At 50.8% G+C, this 23,922-nt stretch overlaps 1 protein-coding gene across 3 annotated transcripts in view; it reads right to left on the bottom strand.

The window, feature by feature from the left end:
- LOC142579887 (uncharacterized) overlaps positions 1 to 23,922 on the bottom strand; it is a 354,590-nt gene that overhangs the window by 215,386 nt on the left and 115,282 nt on the right. The gene's annotated exons all lie outside the window — the stretch shown is intronic.

Here is a 23,922-nt window from a genome sequence, read left to right as displayed (position 1 = left end):
TATTTTCTTCGCCTTCTCTGGGTCGCGTGACGGCGCTGAAGCGGAGGTCACGCACGCAGCGCGCTCGTGCGGGAATGCGTGCGAACCAAGAACGAGCTCACGTCCGTGTCGAGCACGTTTATGCGGCAGTTGTGACGTCACGCGGTGAGTCGTGACGCTGGGATGAGTTCCGTACAAGAAAAATAAACACGTGTATATTAGAACATGAACTTATAAACACGTATAAACGTGTTCTTTTCTTGTTGTATAACGTCGCGTGAAGAGGGAGGAACACTCATTCATTACAGTGATCGCTCTTAAGAGTCATTTCCCTTTTAAGAAAGGTACTGTGGACTCGTAATCGGAACTCACGTTCATCCGCTGAATAAATCACATGTGAAGATTTCGACGATAAGCGCTGTAACGTATTCAGCACTCTACGCGAGTTCGTCTTTTGATAATTTACTTATATATGTCCACAGCAAACTTCTAATTACAGATTGCTCCTACTAAGGAAACGGCCACCGAGGAAGTTAGACGTAAAAAAAACTGTCAACTTTGGCGCACATTTGAGAAGTAAATGTTTTTCACGGCGGCGACGCGACCTCCTACGGCGGTGCCTCTGCGTTTCTCGAGGTACAAAGCAACGCGCTGTGTTTAACCTGGATACCCAGCATTCAAAAGGCGCTCACCCCCCAACCACTGTCTCGAGGCTTGGTTCCCGAATACACGATATCGTTTCCGTCCTTAGCAAATCTCATTGGGGGGAGGGGGGGCATAAGGAGCACTTCTACGGGCGTGAAATGTCTACTAGTGAATTCACACGATAGTCGCACGGAATGCAATGGACGCACCGACGCTATCCAGTTGAAGCTGCGGCGTTAAGGCTTGCCGCTTCAAGAAAATGCTGTTGCTCGCTCAACATAATTCCCATTTAAATGAAGAGAGTAGAAATGGGCATCCACTGACGAAAGCGGCACATAGCGGTTCGCGCGGAATTCATACGTTGGACGTACACAGGAGGAACGGTTTGGGTAGCCCGGTGGGGGGGAGGGGGGGCGGCAGGCAGTGCGGAGTAATTACGAAGGGACGCGGAAGGCGACCTCACGCGGGCAGGAACGGGGAAGACGGAGAAGAGCGCGCGTGTCCAGCCGGCCGAGTAAACCACAAAACCGCGCGAGCAGCACCGCTCGTGTAAAGGGAAACAGGCAGACTCGGCGGGAGGCCGGCGGTCGTGCGCGCTGCTGTCTCCTGGTTTTAACAGGAAAGCGAGCGCAGGACGACGCCGAAGAGAGGCAGGCTGCAAAACGGAAGTCCGTAGCCGCGGGTGTCCTCGCCAAGGAGGCTGTAGACGAGCGCGGCGCAAGAGCAGCTCGCTAGACGTGCGCGCATATGCATGCCGACGGAAGGCGAAGGAGGGAGGGGGGCACGCGGAAGCGCTTGTCGTCGTCCTCGTCGTTGTCGTCGGTCGTGAAGCGAAGAGCGACGACGTGCGGCTGGTTGGCGTCTCTCCCGTCTCGGACGCTTGCGCCGGCGGCCGTGATCGAGGGCGCGTCGCGTGCTGCGTGGGCCATTCGCGGCGTAGGGGCCGGTACAGGCTTCCCAACAAACGGTTCGGGCAGGTGCGCCACCATGTAGCGGACGGCGGTCCATGCTCCGAGGCGTCCTCGGCGCTTTAAATGTTTTCAGGCACAGGGGGATTGAACGTTCAACTCTAAGCTCGTAACTCTTAAAAGCTTAGTAGGAAGGGGGGTTATCTATTGAATGAATGAATGAATGAATGAATGAATGAATGAATGAATGAATGAATGAATGAATGAATGAGCGTTTATTGTTACAAAGCTGGGCGCTGGTATACAGGCGCCAGACTTTCATAACAGAGCTCAGCAGCTGCAGCAACTCTGATCACACGCTTGTCTGGAAAACTAATGCTCGTGAAACACCCTGTTTTTGTTCGGCTTCTTTTCCCTGCCTTCAAAAAACCGCAACAGCGACATAACTCCTACACGTAGGAACATGAACAGTGTTATAATGGGTACGTTGGTTCTTATCGGGTCACTGAGGCTAGGTTAGCATTGGTCTGAGCCAGTCCATGGGGATGTGCCCGCCTAAGTATGACGAACGTCAAGGTTCCCGATCTGCTTCAGGCCTCCTCATTGAGAGATACAGTTAAGACGTCCGCGGACAGGAGACGTCGCCTCAACTCTGCGCTACATATGTATACATGGTGGGCTTACCGAGTAAACCACGGCGCGGGACGTAATTGAAGAGCACAGCCTGCAGCACTTAGTCACTGCACGCTAGCTGTCGAGACAACCATATGTAGGGCGCCAAGTTTGAGTACTTGAGTAGGCAAACTGACGATCACTGCGCGCTAACGAGGCTGACGTGACTGTCCCCTGTGGAGCACTTCGTGCGCGGCCACATAAGTACTGACCGTGGCGAGAGCCTGCCATGCAGGGCTCTCTTGCACCTTGCAGACTACACCGGCCGTTATCCAGTATCGTAGCCAGCATACGGTCGCGGTAGGTAGCGCAAGAACGCAGCAAAGCCCCCACATTTTCATGCTCACTGACCATCTCGTTACGTGAACGACGAACACATTTTGCAACACCTCTGGGAGTCATCGCAGCTGACTGCCGCTTCGTCAGCGTCAACGGCGACCGGGGGCACGAAAAAGAATCCGGCACTTCTGCGACGTTGCGAAGGAGGACGTTCCGGGCGCGAAGAAGAAGAGTCGTTCTCCGCGGTACCAAAACGTGGAGAGGGTGACGGCGACGGAGGAAGAGAAGGAGGGCAACGTCGTCGTAGAGCCCTGCCGCCCCCGACCGGGGGTCTCTGTGGAGCACAAAAGGATGTCACCGTTCTGCTTTGTCTCTCCGCCGCGCCAGTGTGCCTTCGGCAAGGAGGCGATGGAAAAGAAACGACAGTGCCGCCGAAGCCGACCCACAAAGCGCCGGCGGGGGGGGGGGGGAGGGGACTCACGCATGTGCGCGCACCGACCGGCATACCGAAACAAGGCGGCGGACCCCTTCTTCTTCCCCTCCGTCCGTTCTTTTCATACGCGCGTGCACCTCCGCGTTTTGCTTACGCAACGCGCAGTCGTTATACACTTCGGCGCAAGGGCTGCCCCGTCTTTCGGCGAGGCCGTTCCCCGCTATAGTGGAGCCAGCCAGCCAGGCATGTTGCCGGTGGGGCCGCGGCGGAGGGCTCCGCGCACGCGGTCGCACTGCACGCACGATCCCGATGGCAACAGAGCGAGCGGCGCCGAGCGCGCTCCACGCGCAAGCGCATGGCGGCGGTGATGGTGTTGCGATCTGGGTTTAATAATGCCCGTGCCAGCGCGCGTGGATCGTACGGGGCTCCAAATGGCGATTCGGAGGCGTCACCGATACGGTGTCAATGCTCCCCGCGAGGACCCGAATCGAATTCTTGCGTGATCCTTTTGGCGGCACTCTGTTACGCGTCAGTCGGGATTGGCGACATGGCATTCTTCTTTTCATCCAGTCCTAAGGGATGGGAACGTCGGTTATTAACCGTCGGCATGGTGCGTTTACGACCGGTCGCCTTATGCAAGGTGCAAGCGTTGGCCTCTCTCTTCATAACTTTTTGTTGTTGTTGTTGTTCTTCGTTACGTTAATACAGCACATCCGTGACCAGATCTAATCCGCGTTCGAAAGCTCCAGGGCCGCTAATGTATTCTCGCACGTACACGTACTGGTTGTCAGCTGCGATGGCGTGCTAAGGTGAGATTGAGCGCACCAGTAACCAGTCCTGTCAAAGACCCGGGTTAAGATCCTTCCTCGCATCTGTGCGAAATTTATTTTCTTCCTTTCACTTTCTTCCTATTCATTTATCCGCCTTCCCCCTCCTGTAGCGCTATAGAGACGCCTTGCTCCCTCAATTTATTTTCTTCGCTATCTCTCCAGCTACTGTCATTGCATACAAATTCAAATGTTAGCTTTCGATGAAGATTTCGCAACGAGTATGCGAATAGTCTCGCCACAAGCACCAGGCACCCTGATGAGTCAGCGACAAATAAACGAAATTAAACAGGGAAGTTTAAACCGTAACGCGAAAATACAACGCGTGTACTCGAGCTGTCGGATATAGGACAAGTCAACAACATGTTTATTGGACACTTGTAACTCAAACAAGACAATTTCTTGTACACGATTTTTTTTTCGTGCTGCTTACCGCCCGACTAATACAGGATTCCGGCCCGTATTCAGAAAATAATATCTTAAGCTAGAATTGTTCATAAGAGCCAATCACAGCCAATCCTGACGCTGGACGTATTCTTGCGAGAGGTATTGGGATCGTTACCCAGCACCTCCACCAAAATGTTACGGCAAGATGCTCGAACAAAAAGGTTTATTTGCGCTACACAGAAAGATGGCAAGGGAGGCTACTTCATGCAACAAAGATGACGGACCGCGCCACACTTCTTCCTCCTTCTTGTCTACTACATTTCAACATGTTTTTCTACATAACATTGGCTTATAACTGGCTCGAAACAATATCATTACGAAGGCAGCCGACCGATGCCATATATCATTTTCGAACAAAGAGCTTTATGAATTCGGCCCTCAGCTTCTATGCTTTCACGTTTCGCGTGTTTCAGCAGTCAGCTTCAAGAAACCTGCGGCGAGACATTTTCCTTTTCATACGAAATGACTGAAGTACAGAATTCTGGAACACTTATACGCATTCACTCCTCTGAACTTGATCGCACAAATATACTTACTACCCCACGATACTAACGCACACCACCGTTCTTATTGGACAAGTAGGTGTGTCTAAGCGAAGCGTTACTGCAACTGAAGGCCTCGTGACACGTCGAGGCAACGCGTCTGCTTTGGCTCATTTCTCCAGTACATTTCTTGCGAGCTAGGCCATCGTCCTGGTTCTTTTTCCGTAGTCTACGACAGCGCTGTGGTGTTGCTCGTACCCTGCCAGTTCACTACACTGCAGAGTCTGGGTTCCGTATTATTTTTCTGCCGCTAGGGACAGAGCGAGGGCACCACACTGGCGCACGGTTCACCGTGCTCCGCGCGGTGTCGTGAAGTCGTGATCTACTAGTTACGTCGGCCGACGGGTCTAACTGCGTCCGAGCTCGTGATTTACGGTAATTAGACTGCGCATACTATCCCAACGCCAATCCTCTATCTCATCGCTTCTTCTCTCTGTACAGCGGAGAACCACTTTTGTTTCAGTCGTATCGCCAGCGTCGCCGACGCGTCCCGTCCCCTTCAAAGAAAAATTAAGAAGGGGGGGGGGGGGGGGGACAAGACTAGCCAGCGTGGCCGAGCGAGCCGAACGCGCTGCGCGAGATTCCCACCGATTCTGCGACCCCCTCCCTCACCCTCCTCCCTCCGGTGCCTCGCTCTAATTGCACGCTGCCACTCTCCGCGTTTCGGGGCTGCCTTGAACCCCGGCGGGAGTTGAACCGGTGACCTCCCCGCCGCACGCCCAGTGAACCCCACAGCGGCCGGTCAGTCAGTCAGCTCAGCTGTGCGCTCCGCGAAGGATGGGCCGAACGACGGCGATGCTGTTGCGTGGCCGGTCCAGGAAAAAAAAACAAAAAGAAAACACCACGTGTTCGCGATCACGTTATTCAACCCTCCTGTCGGCTCGCGCGCAGCCTCGTCGTATGGGAGCCCTGAGCATTTACTCAACGTCCGTGTCCTTTTGTTTTTTTTTCCTAGGGATCCTGCTGTATGCTTTCTCTGCTGTCTTAAGCGGGCGCCTGTATATCCGTCAAGGCGAATTGGGAAAGGATGACGGAATTCCGCGGGCAGAGTCTGTAAAGAGCAATTTAAGATATCCGCAGAAGTGGAGCAAGCGCCACTGAGAAAGGATACATAGTGGATATTTGGATATGGCGAATGAGTGGAAGAGTTGGAATGACTGGCTTAATGAGAAAAGATAATAACAGATGAGGAAACGTGTACTTTGCAGCGCTGCTGAGCTAAAAGATTGAATAAAACGACGTTATTCCCTCGAAGTAAAGAGAACATAAAATGAACCGGAAGTCAAGGAAGAATTTCTCCTGTTAATCCTCGTACTTCTAGGCGGCTGCACGCATATAAAGAAATTTACACGCAACGACACCGCCAGTGCCATTAGATCAGTTACTGACCAAATGCTCAGTAAAAAAAAAAAGAAAACGAAACTATGAACCTTTTCTTGTTCTCATATTTGCTTATCTTCCTTTCACATGTTTCATTTCATTTCTTGTTCAGCGCAATATATACATTTCAAATGTTAAATTTTGCTAAACAGCACGGAATCAGAAGTAGACAAGCGCTGGCTTGGACTTCCAGAGGCAGCTGCTTGGCACGAATTCAGTGTTCACATATTCATACTACATTCGTGGAAGGAAACTGACTGTGCAAATCCACGTAAGCGCTCGTCTACGTCTCTCGCTTGCAAACTTTGCCTTGTTCCGCGCCGTTGAGCAGGATGGAACGCCAACAAAGCCCGGTCTCATATACCCTACCGCGTTCCCAATTTACACGCATGCATTCCGCCTTCAGGTTTTGTTTGTTGTGGAAGTAAATAAACATCAGCACCGGCGAGGGAAATCGAGCTGTTAGCGTAAAAGGAAAGGGAGTTTACTACCGTTTCTCCCTTCGAAGCTTTGGCCATGCCACTTTCGCCGCGCCCTATAGCTGTGGCGCCTCTTAGTTCGCGTCTTGGCTCTCCGTCGTTCTCCTCCTCTCTGCCTACGAGTCCTCCTTGTTTGTTCCTGCTCGTCCGGCGCTCAGCGCTCTTCTTCCCAGTCGGCGGGCGGCCCCGTTTCGCTCATTGTTTTCCGAATTATATCGCCGCGCGCGTCTCCGTTCCTCTCCGGCGTTGCGTGAGCACTTTCGCCTCCCCCCCTGGCGCGACCCCGCGACCGACCCGACGCGACCCCGCGCAGTGCCCTGCCTACCGTAGTCCGGTCCATTCATGCGACCGCTGCGGGGCCGGGGATCGCCCGAGGACCCCGAGCGCCGCTCGATGCGATGTGCCGTCCCAAATCGTGCAGCGATCTGCACGTGCTCACGACACCGGCCATAACGAGAGAACTGGCTCGGTTGGCAGGTTCCACGGGGCCTGTGACGACGCAGGTGGTGTCTCGTGCGCCGGACAGGTGTTCAACGTCAGCATCGTATGCAGAGAACAAACGCACGGCGCGCAGAGAATATATCTTCGAGTGCTTTAAGAACTTGCTGTCGTTGTCATTGTTGGTTTTGATGATGATGATGATGATGATGATGATTAGTGGCAGCAGCAGCAGGGCGTGGCAGTGGAGGTAGTTGCATCAGTCCAGCGTTCTCACTGAGGCAAGTAACCGAACACCCAATAATCCGAGGTCATGTGTTAAGCAGGAAAATCTTATTTAAGCTCGTTGAGACCGCATATCAGTCGCGTGACACACGCTGAGGGACAAGGAAGGACTTTCACGCGACAAATAATGTAGCGCGCCACGTCATCACATCTTATCTGCACTATGGGCTATACAGACTGCGTGCACCAAGCACGTCGCTATAAGCACGCATGACTAAACGTTTGTGCGATCAATCGGTAGCTGTCAATTAGGTACAGAACGAACGTAGACTTTCTGGCAAAAGATATCACCTTGCATTAGAAATTTTATCACGTGAAGCATTGGCGCTCCAACTTGTTGGTTCACTCTAACGTCGTATCGAGAGCAAGTACAACTATAACGAATTCCTGTTACAGCGAACCGACATGTATTGATCCACGGGGGCAGTTCGTCATTAGCTGACTAGACCTAATTATTGCCACATAGCAAAGCTCTCAGCTAGAAGGAATACTGTTCGAATAGACTTACGCTTTCCTTGCGTGCTTCTTCAGCTCGTCAGAAAGCGTGAGCGCGAGCGCCATTACGACAGCCGGGACTCATTTCGCAAAGCGAAGTTCCTGCCTCCTAGGCTCGGCTTCAGTAAAACCACGGTCGTTGAAACAGGTTGAACAGACCTGAAACTCGAGCAGCCAAGGAAACTGGTTCCGTTAGTCTCCGGGGTGGCGACTCCACACACACACACACGCACGTACTGCGGCAACCGCGTCGTTTCGCTCGCAATACGCGAAACCTCCTGCACGTTTAAGCGCAGTGAGTCGAACTTGCGGGTCACATGGTCTTCGCTCCTCTTCCTCCTCCCCCATTTTCGCAATTACCCCGAGGCCGAGGAGCGCTGCGCGCACGGTTACGAGCAACGCGTAATATTCATAAACTCTTTGGATATGCGCGCTCTGTTGTGCGCTATACTTCCCTCCCACAGGTCCCGGCATTTTTTTTTCTCGCGCATAATTACTAGCTAGGCCATACGTGTAATGTCCCGTATAATGAGCCTGTTCTTCTCCTTATGCACGCACTGATGGTTAGCCGGATTCATCCAATACAATTTGCCCCTGAAGCCGCCGCTGGTTAGTGTGGCCTTATTCGTGCAGGGAAAGTACATATAAGCACTATATACGTTAGCAGCGAATTGTTCCCTGGAGGCTTTGCGGAGGGAAGTGATTGACATCGAGGCGAGGTTAACTGATGTTTCTTTATCGACTCATTTGGAGGGCTGCTCGGAGACGCGGCGACCTTCCGGTGCGCGTTAGGTGTGTTCTGTAAAGACTCGCGAATGGTTCTGTCGTGACTTGCAGCATTAAGCTAGCCGTAGTACGTGTCACGATTAAGCTCACCACGACGTGACCCTCATTGCTCGCAATGAGGTTCGAAAGTATCACCAAAGCAATAAAGAAAAGTACGTTTTAGGTGCTCCACCAGTGTTTCGGACGCGCGTATATACATCAGAAGTAAAAATACAATTTGCTACAGGAAATGTTTTTCAATCCCATGCTAAAGAAGAAAAAAACGTGTAATAAATTTCTAACAACAAAATACCTCGTTGTAGGCATACCGCAAACAACGACTGTCCTGCGCGCTTTGGTTGTTTCTTTTTTCCTTATTTTTCCTAAGGCGGGTGAGAAGCCTTAGGCAGCAGACATAGCCGCTCGATGTAACGTAAGTACCACATACCACGTAGCCTAACGTGAAATGCGGAGGTCACTCCCCATGTTAGACCTAACATAGCCGTCCCATCCATTAAAGGTCCCGTTAGATTTCGGTTCCAACGCATAGTGCACGGCGTATTGTCCATCAACGTTTACGTGCGCAGTACCGTTACTGCCGCCATCTTGGCTATCAAACAGAGGAAACACGAAAAGTACAGAAGGGGTGTTGGAGATGGGCGGTATGACACTATACGCCTGCACGTTAACAGTTGACCGCTAGCCGAACGCGGCAAGGTCGATCGCGTTTCCCCTCCCTTCACAGCGTTGGGCAGCGCAGTCCGCGGGAGGCGTCATTTATCACGAACCTAACTAGCCGGACGCCTCGCCTTGAACGCGGGCCGGCGATGCCCACGTCGATGAGACGAGGAAGCGTGCTTGCTCGGCGGCGATCGACGACAGCCGCGACCCTGGCACGCACGCCGAGCTGACCCTGAGTCTCGCCGATGGGTCGGACGGAATGCGCGCCAGGTTGCGATCCTTTGCACGTTGCCAGCTCGTCTTGCGCGATCGGCGGTCTGTTGACGACGCGTGCCCTATACGATTCGTGAGAACCGAAGAAGGCTCTTATAGTTTCTTGCACGGGGTAATTTTTCTTTCCTGCTTCTTTTCTTCACCACATGCGCAGAGCTCGTTACGCGTAATTATGTACGCGCTAGCCGGAACGCCGCGATTGGACGAGTCCGCACGATACACCTATACGACACGTTTCTGTTAGTTTGCGAGATATGTGCCCAGCTATGGAGTGCGTAGACAGTCTGCTGCCAGAAAAGGTGTTAGTGAAAAACAGCACTTGATTATTTTTTTTTTAAAGTGCTAACTTTGTCTGCCTCGCTTTCTTATACAGAACAACAAACTAGGTCTTTACATCTCTAGGCTAGAAGCAACGAATGATTAGTCGATACGCAAATGTTATAGCAGCCCTGCAACGGGTGGCCCCGGTAAAAAATAAAATTTTGCAGTGTGATATAGTCATGCTGTTTTTAAGAAAGAGGATCTATACGTCATCGAGTGCGAGAAACAATATGGCATGTATGTTTTACTAAAGTTTCCCACGCGAATACACAAAGAGGGTTGAGCGACAGTATTGGAGAAACGTAATATCCCCAAATCATTTACCGGCACCCTCAATGTGATCAGCCGTCGTTCACGAGCAAGTTCCATGAAAACAAAACGGTATGCAGGTACATACGCGCAGCCAACACTTCTATCGGGCTTTTCTATCATATCGGGCGTCCATGTAGACCATGCTTTCCAATTTAAATGTTGATTCGCTCGCTCCTATAGCCGACAAGTAATAGCTTGAAGCGGCAAAAAGGCATCTCACGCAACATTTCCGACGGTTCGAAGGTGCGAGGTCTTTCGCGGCTTTCTGTCGCTTACGTAATGGCGCTGAAATGGCCGCGGGAACCGAGCGATTCGTGACTGGTCAATTAGACGCGATGGTGATGCATGACGTAGAGGACCGGATTTGTCATTACAGACGCCTCGATCGAGGAGGAAGTACGAGCTGGGACAATGGCGTCTGCGGGCACGACCTTGAATCCGAGACCAGACGGGCCCTTATAGACACACGCCTATCTTTAAACCTGGCGCATGACTCACCGTATACGCGGACGCATTGCCTGTATAGGTAGACGCGCGCATCCTCTAGGCATTGCCCGAGGCGGGCCACTTAAAGAGTTTCGACTGGAAACAAAGCCGACGATCGAGCAGTGAAGACAGCCTCGTTGTTTCTTTATATCTAGAGGTATGGCTTTCCGATACCTCGTCTTCCTGGTGTACTCGGGCATACACGTTGAAGGAATGTAACGAAAGTTGTCTGCAGAAGTAAGGGTAAGCGATATCACTTGCCAATCTAAGAGAGAAGTCTTGTGCCTACTAACATTGAACTCTGTGCTTATGATTAGGTCATTTATTATTATTATTTTGCGATGAGCTTGCTTGCAATCTAATCACTGCTCTGCACTCATCGCTCCTTGAAACGATAACTACGACCGATATGGCACTGTAATGTAAGCAAAAAGGAAGCCAGCAGTGAAGTTAGAAAGTCAATGGATTAAGCAGAGGACCTGTTCAACAAGGGGAGTAAAGCGTGCACAACCTCAAGAACTCTTTCTACAGATATTAGTCGGTCATGCTGCCAAGCGTGGCAGGAGTTAGTACCTGTTTGGATATACGCACCAAGCCCATAAGAGACAACATGCTTACATATGGGCAGTGTGAACGTAAGTCGACGTACAGACAAAGAAAGAAATGCACGGGACAAGCGATTTCGGCGTAGCCAATATGTATGCAAGCTGTAACAGCCAACTATAACCCGTCTTTTCGTCCTGACATCCTATAAGCTGGTTACTGTTCGACGACACGTTGATGAACCTCTTGGTGAGCGAATAGCCATTGTTCGCAAAAGAGATTGACGGGCCCGAACACCTTACACTCCCTAAGAGAATAAGCAGAACGTGGTGGGCAAGCAACGAATAATACAACTGAGGACTCGAGAGGCCTGCGTATATACAAACGCGCGCACACCCGCACCCACCCACAAACACAAATACACACTTTCGATTTCTAACGTGCGTAGTAGTGTTTCTGTCAAGCACAAGGCGTCCTGATGTAGGAGCTCTTCTCCGGACAACACCGCGACCGGTTCGTTCCGTATACGCTCGGCCGGATCACATTGTATGATATGCGGAGTGATCGATAGCGGCCCTTTTGCCTGTGCACAAGCTGCCGGCGAACGGGGTCTGGCGGGCACCGAAATAACGGTGTCAGTGTGCGAGCCGCCGGAGGAGAGAGAGAGAGAGAGAGAGGAAAGAAAAGAAACAAAGGCGCGCACGTGGCGCTCAGCTGATGCGCTGCTATCCCGTCCGGCCGGTTTTCGCTGCCGGTACCCGCAGCACCGTCGACACCTTGTGCGCTGCGCTCGGTCGCGGCGCGCTAAGCCTGCCGACACGGACGGTGCCCTCCTGCTCGCGTCCTGTTCTAGCGGGGCGTATAGGCGCGAATTGAGGCATGCCTTAAGCCGGAATAATTAACTGGACATTTAATGAAGAAGTGTCGGTGTTTGATGCTTGGGATATGACTGCATGACAGAAAACGGGGGCGCGGCGCACCGCGAAACTGCCAACTGAAGTTGTAATGCGACTTTTGTTCATACTTGCACATCGAAGAAGCCAAACAAATAAGATCTGCTCCTCGTATTCTATCTATTTCTAAATGCGGTCACCACCTTTGATGGAAGTGTGGACGCGCGTGTACGGTTGGGAGAGAGGGGGAGGGGAGGGTTGCATTGGATTACGTGATGTGGAAAACTTGCTGATTGCATCGTAACTTCCTGTGGCGCGACTAACACCTACTTCAGGGCAGTGATGGACACTTTTCATGATTGTAAAGCTAGGTTTCCCGCGAGGAATTTCGCCAAGCTAATGACGGCGTGGTCATTTTCGCAATCAGCGTGTATGGGCACAGTTCGCCTGTATTATGGCAAGGTAACTTTGGATATGACCCTCCTGATGAAACTAAACGCAAGAGCCAATCCTTATCATATGCAGCTAGCCCGTCGTGTTCATTTTAACCACAACTGGTGCCGACATCGGCTTGAAAAATGTGCAATGCACAGAAGCGCACTTGCAAATTAGCAGAAAGAAGATGGGAGGACGTTACCCTATAGTTTCCCCGTTCTTTCCTCGGCCTCTTGGCTTTTTATAAGCTTCGGCGACGTATTGTCAACTCTGTTTATTATTGATGTCTTAAGTTATATTTGCTCATTATTTTCCTTCCAGAAAAGCATTGGTCTCCACAACGACACGTGGCAAACCTACACATGTTCTCTCTCTCTCTTAGGCCATAAAATCACGCAGGAAACATATTCAGTTAATGTTGAAACATGCACATTCACTGCCTAAGTGCGTTTTCAGTCCTTTCACGTGATATGCCAACTCACTGCGAGTGATGTCTGGGACACACAATCTAACCAAATCACTTTATACTGCATTGACGGATAAGAGAAAGCACTGATCGGGGCCCTACTTCGGGCCCTCCAACTGGGCCGCGAGCCCACGCTCAAGTGATTGAGGAGACGTGGATGAAGTGTAGACGAAGGCGAGTTCTTCTGGCCTAGCTAAGTGAACCAATTTTTTTTTTTTCTGACCCGCCGACGAGAATAGGTGCGTCCGCAGTGCTGCTTCACGTGCACACCAATATGCTCTGCTGTAGTACTGCGTTAGGGTTGACTTCAAGTCCACCTAAGTGAAGCATACACGACCACCTTGCAGGCACCGAAGGCGAAATGACTTCAAGAGATAGCTGTGCCAGATCGGCTGGTCGAAACAGCTATAATATATATATATATATATATATATATATATATATATATATATATATATATATATATATATATATATATATATATATATATATATATATATATATATCGACGTACATTACACTATATTACACATATTACGTACATACACGCTCTCTCTCTGTGTGCGTGCGTGTGTGTGTGTGTGTGTGTGTGTGTGTGTGTGTGTGCGTGCGTGTGTGTGTGTGTGTGTGTGTGTGTGTGTGTGTGTGTGTGTGTGTGTGTGCGTGTGCGTGTGTGTGCGTGTGTGTGTGTGTGTGTGTGTGTGTGTGTGTGTGTGTGTGTGTGTGTGTGTGCGTGTGTGCGCGCGCGTGTGTGTGCGCACGCGACTGCTTGCATTTGGAGAATGAATTCCTGCCCATAATGGCGGACAACATCAAAGGAGGTCTCCTTAATAGCCGGCAGTAAAATATGCGATTCTCTGGCTGTGCCCGCATGAATGGGCGCTATAGCGCGTCCCGCGAGAAAAAAGAAAGAAAGAAAGAAAGAAGTAAAGAAAGAAAGAGAATGTTCCGAGGCACGCGTTTCTAGGTCGACTGCTCTGGAAGCTTGCGCCCGCCTTGCCCACAGGGCGAGCAAGCCGGCCATTTTCACAACCGATCTCGGCGACGGCCTGCGCTCGGCTTGCCCACACGCAGAGGTGACGGCCTCTCGTCTCTTATACACATTCGAACATCGGCGCGTTGCCAAGAGGTCGACGCAGAGAGAGGGCGATTGTTGGCACAATTTGGCTGGCAGCACAAAACGGGAATGAATTGAAGCGCGTTCCCGTATAGTCAAACGAAAACACGGAGCGAGGCTGACACTTTTTGTGCGCCCGATGTTATTCCGCAATGTGCCGGCCGCGCTGTATTTGGTGGGAGCTGCAGGGGACGTTCGACTACACCAGAGGTGCGAACAAGAAAACGAGGTACCTTCTTTCTCTTTTGGTAGTAAATGGAAAGAAGAGTAAAAAAAAAACAGTTCCAGTTACGCAATTCAGAAAAGCAAGACGGGACTACACTGCACACAATACTGCACTGCGCGCGTTCTCTCGATAGCCTGTCTACACTGCGAACAGTTCTCTCCTGCCCTACGACACGCTCGGATGCGTCGTATGGACAGGAAATACCGTCTTCTTTATTTGGAGGAACCGTCCTGTGCACGCTTTTGAAGCGTCGCCGTGACGTACCTTCCGTGCTCTGCTTACGGCGGCGCGGGCGAGGAGGCGTTCGGGTAATCCGCTTAAAATTTTCGTTGTCTACGCCTGAACCCAAAGGTATCGATGGGGCAGTGGAACCACAAACGAATCAACTGCAGCTGCCGTAAAAGGTTGCAGTAACTGAACGATAGCGACGAACTTTCGTTGTACACGACAAGCAGATTCGGCTCGGCCCGTTCTGCACATATCATTCTGGATGATGCATGCATTATATCCGGAGCCAGTGGTTTTCCTTATCATTGCGAAGGTTAAACAAAGAAGCCTTAATGACCATTGATATACAAAGTACTACGTCCACGCTTGTTCCTTGTGGAGCCGCAAGCAGTGTCAATAAATAGCCTTCGACGGCCTCACAGTGAGTTGCGACGTTCCAATCGAAGGACGCGCTCCGCCTTCTTCCGGCCACCATCGGCACGAGGCTTCCCCAGTATCGAAGTGCGTGGTACATACAGGAGCACGTCACGTATCAGCCTTGAATACCGTTTACACACTGCAAACACCGCCCATTCGTCATCTCGGAGACACTAGATGATACTTCCGAGTGAAATTGCATGCCTCGGCGTTTCATTAGAGGGCCGAACAAGGCAGGCTGTGTGGTTGCTGACCGCGCGACCACGCCGCGCGCGTCGCACGCGAGCTTCCTCGTGTCTGCGTCGGACGCCCGCGCGGTCCCGCGCGCGAAGCGCCGAGACCGCCGACCTTCGTCGAGCAGTGTTCGGCGCCGCTTCCGTTGCCGAGACGTCTTCCTCCTACGGCAAACCGCTCGCTGAGCGGCCGGGGGCAAAACCTTGATCGTCCTTACGTTTCGACCACGTGGGAGGCAATACGACTGCGCGTGGGTGCGCTACGCGCGCCCTCCCCCGTTTTCTACCTCCCGCCTTTTTCGCCAACCGAATGCCGCCCACCACCCATCGGTCTTTCTTGCAGCGTCCGACCTTTCTTCGCCGTCGCGTCCTCCGTCGCGTCCTCCGTCGCGTCGTCGCCGATGACCAAGGGGAAAGAATAGCCGTCGCGAGACGGAACAAATATGCCAAGGACTCGCCATCTGCTGCCGTCTATAGTGCGTCGCCAGAGACGCCACGCGCCGAAGCCTGTCAGAGACGTTCGCGCCTTTACGTTGCATCGAGAGTGCGCCCTTGTCTCAACATTTACAGCGCATTCTTCATGTAGACGGGGGGGGGGGGGGGGGGGGAGCAAGAAAAAAGAAAGAAAGCACAAGAAGGAAAATGTTCACGGAGAAATGCCACCAGAAGCGAAGGAAGGAAGCGTACACGACAAATGGCATGCTTCCGTGGTGCTTTGCAGTATGAAAGAGCACTGCCGTTCAAGCCTTCCGGAAGCACCCACGCTTCTCGTGACGCAGCACTTTTCCCACGTGCCTCAACTCAAGTCCGTCCGTGAAGTCAGAGGGAACAAACAGGCCGACCGCGCTTCCCATAAACAACGACCCACGATTCTATGACAGCTTACCGAGATTGCATCGCACCCCCGCCCCCCTCCGCCAGAAAAAAAAAATATGAAGAAAAATAAAATGAAATAAAATAAATGAACTCGAGACGGAGGCGAAGGGCTTGCATATTTCGGACGGAGCTGGAGCGTTCGTCAACCCCTTGTTCCTGGAAGACTGGGTTCTTCTCGCAATCACCCGTCTGTCGGTTGACAGGTTGTAGAATCTGGTCTCTCCCTCTACTTTTTCTCTCACTCTCTCCTCGCGGGGCAACAAAGCTTGGGCGAGCGCGTCACACTAATCCGCCGTAATAGGCCGCCCGATCAGCAGCGCGCCAGTCTCCGTCGCGTGCCGCCTTCCCGACACCCGGCGCGTCGATGGCATTGTCGTGGAGGGGGCCTCGCTCGGCGGGAGACCGACACGGGGCGACTGTCCGTACTCAGTGGCGGCGTTTTGCTCGGGTGCGTTGAACGGAGTGCTACCTCCGAACCAACGCGGCGAGCGAGGAGACTGACAGTCGAGGGAAGGGTAGTTCCTGGCTCGGTAGTTGGCGGGAAGCACGGATGAGGCCGTGCAGGACTCGACTGGCTTCCACAGCCGAGTGTAGGCCAGCAATGAACTAAGCACAATGCCACCCGTGTCCCTCGAGTAAATTCTTGCGCGTACCCTCGTTTGAGCCAGTGTCGAGAACGTTTGGGAATATTCAGGTGTTCGCCAAGAGCGAGACAGTGCCGGGACCTTTTTTCCTTGTATTCCGAGGCACTGCGGTGAGCGCCACGATTTCGCAGCTGTGAATTTGGGAAACCACTTGAAGCTAGGGGACCAGCTGCACGATAACTGGGCGAGCTTGCGCCTCCTGTGTAATTGCCGATTACCGAAAGAAAGAAAGAAAAAAAAAAAGAACGCTTATGCTGCTTGTGTCCAGAGAATGAGAAAAAGAAAGGGCCTCGTTTCAGTGAAAGCCTGCCACTTTCATCTATGTACTTGGATTAGTGTCTCGCAACCCCAAGGACCAGTGTCGGGAGGAGCGACAGAAGTGGAATAAGGACAGTATCGACGTAGCATTCGCAACAGAACAGGGAAAGTCTTACCGAAGAGACCAAGAGAAGGAGAGAGAGAGAAATGGAAATATATGTGCGTGGCAGTTTCACCGTTGCCCGGTTGCATATTGAATCAAATAGCACGCAGTCGCGAACCGTCCAACGACGGGCGCAAAAAATGAAAACCGAGCGGCGAAAAAAAGAAAAAAGAATAACAAGGAACCACGAACTGAAAGCGGCAAGAGGCGTGCGCTATCGGATGGCGTGGCCGCGCCGCAGACGCGGGAAAGCAGACGGCGCCCCGATTTTTGGGGTCAAAGCGGGCGCGCGCGTTTACGGCATCGCGTGGTGCGCGCTCAGAAAAGCGAATCTCTGCAGTCGGTCGCTCCGCGTCGAGTGGATTCATAATTTTCTTTTTCGGCGTCTTTTACCCCACCATGTGGTGCGCAGATTGGCGCATGTTTTCGCAGCGAACCGCTGCTCGTCTCTAGAGGGGACTCACTTTCCACGCTTTTTAGCGGGGCGGTGGCGATTTTCGTTAGAAAGACCGACTCCGAAGGAATGCGCCGTTCCTCCTTTCTTTGCCTCGTACATATACCCCCGTCAAGGATGGCCAGCGGCGAAGCGATTTTTTTTTCCGCGTTTCAGCGTTGCTTCCACGGTACGCGTACGACTTAGCTTTTTTTTCCCCCTTTCTATCTGGAGTTCCTTGTTTTGATCCCTTCGAATTAGAAGCCATTAGCTACCACGCTCTCGTGAGCCGAATGCTGCGTTCCAGGTGAAGTGAGTGAGTGGTATCAGCTGAATGCGAGTGTCACTAGGCGGTCGGTGTGCGCAACCAAGGCGTGTTGCGATCACGCCTTCACAGCGGATGACCTCGTTACGGCGCGTTACGTGAGGTAGCGCAGTAAAGAAAGAAAGAAAGAAAGAGAAAAAAAAAAAACGTTGGCAGCTGCTCACGTAAATCACCGGTGGAGGTGACTGCACGAGTTCGTTAAGGGTCACGCGCGTAACGTAGCCTTTGAGGTCGACGAACTCGTATTTCAGAAAAAAATACAGGCCGTGACTGTGACGATAGACATTGGTGCTTTCCCGGCATAATCGCTCGGCGATAAAGCTGTGCCATCAATGACGTCGACGTGTGTATGTGTTTTAGAAATCAACGGATTATCCTTGCGGATCTTTAAGGGCAGCTTTATTGTCCGAAAGCAATAATTTTTGTCCATGTTATCAACCTTTAGTCACTGAACAGTTTTGTGTTCATAGAAACAAGAGAGAGAGAGCGCAAAGCGACGAAGGGAAGGTATGGAGATTAATGAAGGACGTGCCCCGTTGGCTAGCCTACGCTTCTGGAGGGGGAAAAGGGAATAACAGACAAGCAGAGAATAGAAAAGTAATAGTCAGTCATTCACAGTCAGTCACAGAGGAATCTCCACTGTCACAAGCGTTCGTGCAATCCAGCGTCCTTCAAGAAGCGCAGAAGGGCTTTTTTTGGCCTTTCGCATCGGCTACAATATAGTTACCTTCATTTCCAACTGCACTCGACTAATCTAATCATTCGCTCAAGGAGCACACCTTTAGAATAGTTCTTCTGCACGCCCTTGCCAGGCGTTTTCTTTTCTGCAGTTCGTAAACACATAAAACGTTTCCTGTAGACAAACAGACGCACACACAAACACACGTGCGCACTTCGCACTGTTCTTACTGCGACATCACTCGCGTTGTGCGCAGAGAGCTTTGCTGACAGCTATAATCAGAGTGCGTTTGGTAGCTGCAGAGGGAAGAGAACAATCACGCTCGTCCTTCGCTGGAGTTATTGTGAGGACGTCGACTGCGTCAACGATCTTTATCGCGACTGCATCGCCCCGTACAAGGCACAGCCCCAGTCCAATGGCGGCGTTTGCAATCGCGACGCTATGCGCGTTTTTGATAAATAAACTGGAGGACGCGAGCTAGAAAAAAAAAGAAAGGGAGAAAAGAATAGATAAGCAGGTTTTCGTATTTCGCGAACTGAAACCGAAAATGATCTATATTAAAATGAAATTAAAATAGAAACAACGAAGAAATGCGCGTACCTTGTGTCTGTACAAGACGTGGGATGTATGCATATATTGACGAGCATGATGTACCTAAGGACGCAATAATTGGAGCCCTGCTATAAGCTATGGAAAACTGACTGGTAAACAAAAATGGTTTCGGGTGCGTCGGAAAAGCGTTTGTTGGGTGCGCACACCAAACGCTCGTCGCGCATTCATTGGAGCAGATAGCGCTGGAAGAAGAAAGAGCTTATCGAAAGCAAACATTAGCTTGCGAAACTACAATGAGCGCCCATAAAAAAAAAAAAACATCTACAGCGTGTGTGTACGTACACGCACACACCGTTCTTCAAATGCGAGCGAACTGAGCAAGAAAAAAAAAAAAAAGAAAGAATGCTCGGCGAAATTTTACATCTGACTCGCGGAAACGTTAGCAAGTTCGAAACCGACCCGCCGCTCGGAGAACACAATGAGATCATCAGGGAATTGTCCGGCTTAAATTACGCCGCGAGGGCAAAGCTAACAGATGCAATTACCCTGTCGCGGCGTGTCGGCTGATGTACCCGCGCGCAGGCACGTCGTCCTTTAGAGGAGGCCATTAGCGTATCAGGCTAACAGTACCAGCTGCTCGACAGTGGTCCCAGGTATTAGCGGACTCGGCCTGCTAACGCTGTGCCGTTAACACCGGTAATTACGCCTCCGGGGAATGGCGGTCCCGCAAGCCGTTCAGTGCATTGTCCCAAGGGGCTGCGTAGCGGTGTGCCCAACGAACGCGTTGACGGCGCAAGCGCTAACCACGGTGGAGTATACATGCACTTATAAGAATTCTTGGTGATATCTTATAAACTTTCGATTCATTTTCTATAGCCTTCAATTGTCACTGTTTAGAAAACCTTCTGTAGTTCAGTGTGTACTTTTGCAACGGGGACGTCTGGAATGCGCCTGCTAGGGGGCCCACCCACGCTCCCGGTAACGCGCATGTCGAACCTCACAAGAGTCACGCTGGTAAAACACTGAGTGCCTCGCTAACGCGAGTTATGGTGGTAATTAAGAGGGTCGTAACGAGGCGTCGGTAGTGGTTAACGCGCACTGTTATCGCTGCTCATACGTTAACCACAGACCTTACACTGCAGTGTAGTTTAGCTTGAAAAGTCACCTTCCACGCCTTCAGTCGCATAGTGCTTTCAGAAGTCAGCGCCGTTCTACCCCACGGACATGGCCGCACAAGTGGGAATACTCGCGTGTGGGCGACCCATTCAGAGGGAACGCAACGTAGCCTACACGGGCGCCGATCCCACGCAACGCGCAGCTTTTTGTCTTGGTCTTGGACCAAGCGCCTTCCTTGCGCACTCTAGCGTTCGCGGAGGTGTCGGTGCGTGGCCGTGGACCAGGATACATGTTGTTGTAAACAATAATCGAAGCAGAGTGCTAGTGATAGCTAAGCTCATCAGCCCACAAATCCGCACGCGCCATTTTACAGTACCTTAAGAGAGAGAGAGAGAAAAGGGTAGGAAAGACAAGGAGGTTAGCCGGCGTAACAACTGAATGCGACAGATTTGACTACCGTATACTGTAGAAACGTTAGGCATCGTCCTGTGCAGGCGCATGCGTCCAACTCTCGTGTTCCGTCTCTTTCTCTCTCTCCTCTCCCTCCCCACGAGCAGGGTAGCAAACAGGTCAAAGTCTAGTTAACGTCCGTGCACTTCCATCACTTTCTCTTTCGCACTGTCTCTTACATCTCAAACGCACGACTTCCTGTCTTCGGTTTACGGTCGCTAACGGTGCACAAAGTATTACGCAGTAGAGATTGCATTCGGCAGCAACGCAAGAAACCACGTGTACCGAGCGTCCAGTGCTCGCTAAGGAAACCAAAGTGGTCAAATTGATCTGTATGCAGCGTCGCGACGTTATTTCGCATGGCCATATTTTGGTTTGAGGCCGTAAATCTCAACAACATGTTTTTTTTGGTTCGCACTACAGGGCTGCCCCGTATGGGTTATGCAAGTACGTAAGCTTCTCTGCAGTAAACGCTGGAAAGTATAATCAGACAGATATACCCTATGTGTATGAATAACACTTCTTTTTTTTTTATGGTTCAGAAGGCGCTCCTTTTAGGCGCTAGGGCAGCTGCTTTGCAACACGTTCTTGCGCTCAGGAGGTGGAAAAAAAACACCGTTGAATATATAACAAAAAAAAAGAAGAAAATCTGAAGCTGTGGGCTTGCCAACAGTGACGTCACTTTCGTCCAGCTTAGGTGATTTCACGTTATGCTATATATTTAATTCGGTGGCTGTCGCAGAGGTCGACGAAACCAGGCCTAAAGGAATTAAATTGATGTGAGTTAACGTCGGAAAGATTCACAGTGGGCTGGCTACGCGGCGAGGCGCAGCGGATAACTCTGGATTAAGTTTTTATCGAGCAATGTGGGTCATAGCGCTGGAAGACACGGACAAGAGCGAGACAAGAAGGACGAGCCCTAACTTTCAACTGGGTGTTTATTTGCGGAAAACCACCGTATTTGTGGGCCCGCACACCGATTAGATGGATTGCTCTGACTAGCACAAAAGAACGATACTTCTCATTTTCATCACCCGAGGTTCTTTAACGTACATTCGAAGTAAAGTACACAGACATGTTACAGTGCGCCCCAATCGGAATGCGGCCGCCGCCGCAGCAGGGTATCGAACTCGGCTACCTGACGCTCTGCATCAGGACTTCAGAGCCTCCGAACCGTTGCGGTGGGTCACGTTTGGGGGAGAATTACTCGCATTGGTGACCTCTCGCGGCGGCAGTTGGCACGAACTTTTCGTCTTGGAAACGCGAACGACCGCGTTCGCTAAGGGGCTGAAGTTTTTCGAGCTTCCGCCAGCAGCGGCGTTCCACCACGTGGAGTTATTACGACTACACGCAGGCTTCCACGCGACGCCGCTTTGAAAGCAGCATTATGAGGAGCCGGGCAGCTTGCGAGATCGACTCCGGCGCCAGACGTCGCGGAGGGCCAAATGGCTCTCCGGCGCGTCGAGGTATACGACGCTGGCGGAAAGAAGGACTCGAATGCCGTAATGCTTCGGCGAATGGTTGCGTTCTCTGAGCAACAAACCATCGCAGCGAGCAATCTTCATTATTATTTTCATGTGCGTTTTCTTTTTTTTTTTTTTTTACGACGCTGAAAACTGTTTCCTGTCGAATGGTTTTGCCGTCTGCATTCGCGGTACGGCGTGGAACGAAAGATGTCCCACGCGAATTGCAGAAGCTACGCTATCGTGAATGTGCGATAATTTTTTGCTATAGAGTCTCAAACGACGCTGTGTGAAATATCACATGGCGGGTCGATAACTACGCATTGATGAGTTTATGGCCCGCAGTTGTTGATGACGTGTGTTAGCTGCGATGTATGGTCTGGTGAACTAAAGCTTTCACGTAGTAAACACGTACTCTAATGTCTGGGTCGCGCGGTACTTAGCGCTGCGATACATGGAGAACAGGCGGATTTCACGGAGGCATTGTTGAACGGAAAAATAGGATTTGTCCAAAAGTATGACACCCTAAACCGAAATTTCTTTTATAATTCCGCAAAGTCAAGCTTCGACCGGAATGCCAAGTGAATTTGACCCTTAAGATGCTTTAGTTATTCATTTTCTTTAAATTGCCAATAATGAGATCGCTTTCTTTCTCATGACAATTATTACGAACAACCTAACAAAAAGTATTTGCTTTCAAAGGAGGCATGACGCAATCTGGGTGAATAGGGATGTTGTTTTGCCGGTGGGTGGGGATTTGGATGTAAACCTTTTGATGAACGCACGCATCAAGCAGTGAACAAAAACACATGCGGAGGCGACGCGTGCGTGAAAGTCTAAATGGTTGCGTTCTCTGAGCAGCAAACCATCGCAGCGAGCAATCTTCATTATTATTTTCTTGTGCGTTTTCTTTTTCTTTTTTTTTACGACGCTGAAAACTGTTTCCTGTCGAATGGTTTTGCCGTCTGCATTCACGGTACGGCGTGAAACGAAAGATGTCCCACTGTATGAGCATGCTTAAGAGAAAACGATATTATGGCTAATTAACATATATATATATATATATATATATATATATATATATATATATATATATATATATATATATCCTTGCTGATATTTGGCGAATCCGTTAACATCTTATTCGGCTCCTTTTGTCGTGATCAGAAAGTGTCACACTCACGTATTATTATTATTATTATTATTATTATTATTATTATTATTATTATTATTATTATTATTATTATTATTATAACGTCAACGCGAACGACAGCTGCGAAGGGGGGGGGCGGCAGTGCTATCGGAAGTTTACGTCATTCCTGAGTGCTAGTATGCGCTTCTGCTAACAAGCTTAAGCTGCATAATAGTGGCACACGACGAAGCTAAGATAACGGGGTAGTTTTTATGGATACACAAACTGAATGTACGAGTAGCCACTGCATGGGAAGCGACATAAGCGCATCCCACTGCCTTCATGTGCATGGTGGTTGCCTCCTGTACAGCTCTTCAAACCACCACAGTACGTCATTGCCCGCTAATGGTGAAGAGAAAATTGCAAGCAAGCAAATAGTTGTCGGAAATCATGCGCGAATTATTTTATTCTGCTACATTAGACGCGGTATATGTTTTCCCAAACAAGCGCCGCAGCTCTCTCAGACCCTCTGGAGAACGAGAACCTGGAACGCTTTCGATTACATGATCAAAATTACATGGACAACTCAACCGATCGGCTGCCCGGACATCTCAACAGATGGGCTC

Source organism: Dermacentor variabilis, chromosome 4 (genome assembly GCF_050947875.1).
Source record: "Dermacentor variabilis isolate Ectoservices chromosome 4, ASM5094787v1, whole genome shotgun sequence".
In the NCBI taxonomy this organism is placed as follows: Eukaryota; Metazoa; Arthropoda; class Arachnida; order Ixodida; family Ixodidae; genus Dermacentor; species Dermacentor variabilis.
Note: the sequence above shows the minus strand (reverse complement) of the source record. Positions and strands in the feature narration are given on the sequence as shown.